This window comes from Giraffa tippelskirchi, chromosome 4, assembly GCF_054371585.1.
Source record: "Giraffa tippelskirchi isolate mGirTip1 chromosome 4, T2T-mGirTip1v1.2.pri, whole genome shotgun sequence".
Lineage (NCBI taxonomy): Eukaryota > Metazoa > Chordata > Mammalia > Artiodactyla > Giraffidae > Giraffa > Giraffa tippelskirchi.
Window position 1 is genome coordinate 170,656,082 of NC_137278.1, and position 6,000 is coordinate 170,662,081.

A 6,000-nucleotide genomic window follows, 5' to 3' on the forward strand; every position below is an offset into this window, starting at 1 on the left:
TTAATAATTCCAGTTTCAAGTCCTGCCTCTGCCCTGAAGGGACTACAGTCACTGTGACCCTCCCCTGCTAGGAGTTTACTATGTGCTAGGCTCTGAGGCTCTGAAGATGCCTTGAGGAATAAGTCAGAGCCCCTGTCGTCCCAGACACACACGGAACACTAGGACTTTTTTTTTTTCTTTTTTCCGGTACAAAGCTACAGGCCTCCAGTCTACGTGAAACCTGGCCCAGCCCTAAAGGCCTGTAGGGCTGGCTCACGATGATTCGTCCCTGAAGACGTCACCTAGCTGAAATGATGATGACAGCGGCACAGGATAACTCTGGTTCCTGAACACTCAGCACCTGGAATGTTTGTGAGGTGAAACCTGTGGCCTCCTGGAAATGTTCGGTGACACAGGACAGCCTGGGGATGTGCCAAAGGACAGGAGGCAGGAATTGCCGTCTCTGAAATCTCATCTAAGTTCAACCGCACCTGACCCCCCAGGAATCACAGACCCATCAAACAATCAAAAAACCTGATGGAGACCAGAAGGAAATGGAACACCCAGCTAACCCAGAGGGTTCACACTGGAAGTTTGTAGGCCTTGTCGACTCCTATAGGGGGATTTTTTTTCAACTGGGTTTTTTGTCAATGTTCCCCACAGACACACACGAAAAAAAGTGAAAATTCTCATTTGTCTTTGAAAAATTAATACATAAATGAAGATGTCTCACATGACTAGCTGGCTGGAGCTGAGTTCCAATCTCTCTTTGGACGAGGCAATCATCCCAACCCCTTAGCTTCCCTTACACACACCGCCTGCCAGGCCCCTGGAGGCCTCTGAGTTCAGGTTTTCTCATCTAATCCAAAATCTCTGTGTCACAGAGGAGTTCAATGAAGCCCAAAAAGTGAGTGACTTTCCCAGTAAGTAACTCATCTGGGACCAGAAAGATCTAGAATCTCAGGGGTGCCACCCAGCGCCCACCCCAATCCTCTAAAGAACCTCCCTACAGGCTCTGCTGATGCGCAGCAACATGGGCCCACCTGTGTGGGGAGGGGAGCAGGTGGTTCATTGGGAAGACTGAGGAGATGGCCAGACGGGCGCCTTGTCCAGTCAGAGACGTGCCCCTCTGCAAGGGACACAGACGAATGAGACGCGGTCCTTGGCCTTCACCACAACCCCTGTCTCCCCTGGTCTCCTCCCGCCTCCATCTCTCCTCACCAGCCCTGTGAGCCCTGCTTCTTCCTCTGTAAAATGGGAGTCCTCACTGTGGCAGGCAGAATTCAGGTCCCAGCCCCTGAGTGTGTAGGAAGCAGCAGGTGTGAAGGTTGAAAGGCACTTGGGGAAGAGCATGGGAGAGAAGTGGGCTGATGAGGACAAAGAGGAAGGAGAGACAAGGCAGCCGCCAGGAGAAGGGGCCCTTGGGAACAGAGTGTCGATGGTTATGGGGGTATCAGTCAGGATGGGCCAGGTGATGCTGAGGTAAGAAACAATCCCTCCTCCCAGCCACTCCACTGTTTTACTTATTTTTCCCCAATTTTATTTAGATATAATTGACAGATGTTTGTATTAGTTTAAGGTGTACAGTGTGATCATTTTATATATATATACACACATATATATAAAGAATGGATAAACAACAAGGTCCTACTGTATAACACAGAGAATCATATTCAATATCCTATGATAAACCATAATGGAAAGCGATATTTAAAAAAGAATGTATATTTATATAAATTAATATATATCTGAATCACTTTGCTATGTAGCAGAAATTAACACAACCCTGTAAACAACTATATTGCAATTAAAAATATTAAAACTAAAAAAATAGCTTAAAGGAATGGGGTGATTCTTTCATTTGTCTTAGCCAGGTCTTAGTTGCAGCACATGGGATCTAATTCCCTGACCAAGGATCAAACTTGGGTCCTCTGCATTGGGAGCATAGAGTCTTAGCCACTGGACCACCAGGGAAGTCCTAGAATGAGGTGATTGAGGGAAAAAATAGTTGACCCATCATGTGGAAAAGCTTCTTTTAAAAACTCTTTTTAATGTCATTTTTTATTAAAAAGAAAATAGTTAAAAATAAAAAAAATATATATCCACAGAAATAATTACTTTTAACTGAGCAATTGTAACAAGTCAGCCACAATGCTGAATATCTGACATGGATAACTTCATTTCACACAAGCTAGGAGGTAGACACTATTAGTATCTTCATTTTACGGATTAAAAAAAACCCCAGGCCCAGAGACATAAAAGACTTTTCTAGATCACGCAGCTTATTACTAATAGAATTCATAATTAGTAATATGGTCTAGATATGTTTAAACACCAGGCTTTATAAGGAAGGAATAGCATCGTTTATAGTAATAAATCCTATTTTCCTTTGTTTAGTGAGCATCTCCCACTTGACACAAAGGCACTTTTCCTGAAAGTCCTACATAATCAATCATAGGCCTAATAAAGGCAAATTAAAAATCTGATAATAAGATGCACCTAAACTCTGCCACCAACTAGCCGGGTCTCAGTTTCCTAATTTTACCGTACGGGTTTAACAAGACCACATGGTATTTTTGCCAATGCCCAAAATTCTTAGCCAGAATCTAATCAGGAGAAAAAAAAAAGACAAATCTAAAACATGGGACATACATTTTCAAGGCAACTGACCTGACTCTTCAAAACAATTCTTTGCTAGTTAATGTCACAAAAGACACTAAAAAGACAACCAAGAAGTAGATGTGGGCTTTGACTGGGTTAGAAGGGAGGAAGCTGTCATTTAAAGAACTGTTTTGGGGGCTTCCTGGGGAAATGGAATGTGGACAGATGTTGAAGGACGTCACGGAGTCAGTGGTCACTTTATTGTGATAGTGATATTGTGAGCCCTTGCTCTCACAGATAAAGGGTCATGAGATCTTCAATTTACTTATAAACAGTGCTAGAAAAAAATACAGGCATACCTCTTTTCACTGGGATTGTAGATACTGCTTTTTTTTTTTTTGCAAATTGAAGGTTTGTGGCAAACCCGTGTTGTCAGGTGATGGTTAGCATTTTTGAGAAAGAAAGTTTTTTTTTTTTATTGAAGTATAGTTGATTTACAATGTTGTGTTAATTTCTTAGCTGTACAGCAGAGTGAATATATATATATATATCTTATATATATATTTTATATATATTACATATATTTCTGTAAAGCTAAGAAATTAGCATTATATATATATATATATATATACATTCCTTTTTAAATATTCTTTTCCATTATGGCTTATCACAGGATTTTTTAATGTTTTTTTATTGTGGTAAAAGTCACATAATATAAAACATACTGTTTTAACCATATTTAACTGTACAGTTCAGTGGCACTAAGTGCATTCACACCGTTGTGAAACTCTTGCCATCATCCATCTCCTGGATTTTTCACCTCTCTAAACTGAAACTCTGTCCCCATTAAACACGAACTTCCCAACCCTCCTCCTCATGTACCCTCGGCCCCCCGCATCTACCAGTGTACCTTCTGACTCTATGAATGTGACTATTCTAGGAATCTTGTAGAAGTGGAATCAAACACTATTTGTCTGCACCTAACGTCTATGGGCTTCACTGGTGGCTCAGATGGTAAAGAATCTGCCTGCAAGGCCAGGTCAGGAAGATCCCCTGGAGAAGGAAATGGCAACCATCTCCAGTACTCTTGCCTGGAGAATCCGTTGGACAGAGAAGCCTGTCAGGCTATAGTCCATGACATTGCAAAGGGCTAAGCAACTAAGCAACTAACACGGCTAAGCGACTAACACTTTCTTTCAATTTCAGTGTCTATTGAAGTGCAATTTTTTTAAGTCTTTATTGAATTTGCTATGATATTGCTTCTGTTTTATGTTGTGTTTGGCCATGTAAGATTCAGCTCCCTGACCAGGGACTGAACCCACACCCCCTGCAGTGGAAGGCGAAGTCTTAACCATTAGACCACCAGGGAAGTCCTGGAGTGCATTTTTAAGGTTAACTGAGTTTATGTCCTAAAGACAGATTGTACCTTCTTCTTTTTCCCCTGTGCTATACAGCAGCTTCTCATTAGTGATCTATTTTATACATAAGTAAGTAAGTAAAGTCGCTCAGTCGTGTCCCACTCTTTGCGACCCCGTGGACTGTAGCCTACCAGGCTCCTCTGTCCATGGAACTTTCCAGGCAAGAGTACTGGACTGGGTTGCCATTTCCTTCTCCAGGGGATCTTCCTGACCGAGGGATCGAACCCAGGTCTCCGGCATAGTAGTGTACATATATCAGTATCATAGGATACTGAATGTAGTTCTCTGTGCTGTACAGTAGGGCCTGGTCATTTATCCATTCTCTATATACAAGCTTACATTTGCTAACACCAACCTCTCTCTCCATCTCTCCTGCACACCTTCTCCCCCCTTGGCAACAGTCCATTGTCTCTGTGAGTCTCTTTCTGTTTCATGCTGCTGCTGCTGCTGCTAAACACTTCAGTCGTGTCTGACTCTGTGCGACCCCATAGACGGCAGCCCACCAGGCTCCGCTGTCCCTGGGATTCTCCAGGCAAGAATACTGGAGTGGGTTGCGATTTCCTTCTCCAATGTATGAAAGTGAAAAGGGAAAGTGAAGTCGCTCAGTCATGTCCGGCTCCTGGTGACCCCATGGACTCCTCCGTCCATGGGATTTCCCAGGCAAGAGTACTGGAGTGGGTTGCCATTGCCTTCTCCGTTCTGTTTCATAGATAGGTTTATTTGTGTCATATTTTAGATTCCACATATAAGTGATACCATATGGTATTTGTCTTTCTCTGTCTTGACTTATTTCACTTAGTATGATAAGGAAAGAATTTTCAAATTAAGGTATATACATCTTTTTTTTTTTTAAGACATAATGCTATGGCACACTTAGGTTATGGTACAGTATAAATATAACCTTGATATACACTGTGCATGCTTGCGTGCTAAGTCGCTTCAGTCATGTCCAACTCTTTGTGATCCTATAGATTGTATCCTGCCAGGCTCCTCTGTCCATGGGACTCTCCAGGCAAGAATACTGGTGTGAGTTGCCATGCTCTCCTCCAGGGGATCCTCCCAACCCAGAGATTAAACCCGTGTCTCATGTCTTCTGCATTGGCATGCAGGTTCTTTACCACTAGCACCACCGGGGAAGCCCCTGATATGCACTGGGAAAACCCGAAAAAATCATGTGACTCCCTTGTTTGCAATCTTTCTCTTATGGTGGTGATCTGGATCCAAACCTGCAAAGATCTCCCAAGTTCTGCGGTAAAAGAGAAAAGGAGGGAGAGAAAGAAAAGCAGCAAAGTGTCACCAGCATGTGACCTCAGGGAAGGGTGTGCTGTTCTGTTCAGCTTTTTAAGAGGTCTGAAATGCTTCCACAATGAAAGGGGAGAAAGAGGGTATTCCCTGGCAGTCCAGAGGTTAAGACTTCACCTCCCAATGCAGGGGGTGCTGGTTTGATCACCTGGTTCTGGAACTAAGGCCCCAAGGTTCCACATGCCTCTCGGCCAAAAAACCAAAACATTAAACAGAAGCAATATTATAAAGACTTAAAAAAAATAGCCTTAAAAAAATTTTTTTAAAGGGAGAAAGAGGGATTTTCCTGGTGGTCCAATGGTTAAGAATCCACCTTCCAATGCTGGGAACACAAGTTCGATAACTGACCAAGGAGCAGAGATCCCACATGCCACAATGCACCTAAGCCTGCAAGTCACAACTAGAGAGAAGCCATCTTGCCACAACTAAAGAAGCCTGAGCACAGCAACAAAGATCCAGCAAGCTGCAAATAAGACATAACAAAGCCAAATAAATTGTAAACAAAAATTTTAAGGGAGAGCGTGGGGAGAGAAGAGGTAGAGGAAGGTGGAACTGGACAAGCCTGATCTCTCAGGGTCCCTTGGGTTTTAGAGTCTGGGACCCTGTGTGCATTTGCTAAGGATGCCAGGACCGTGGTTCACAGACTGGGTGGCAACACACATTCATTCTCCCAGTTTGGAAGGCTGGAAGGGCGTGTCGG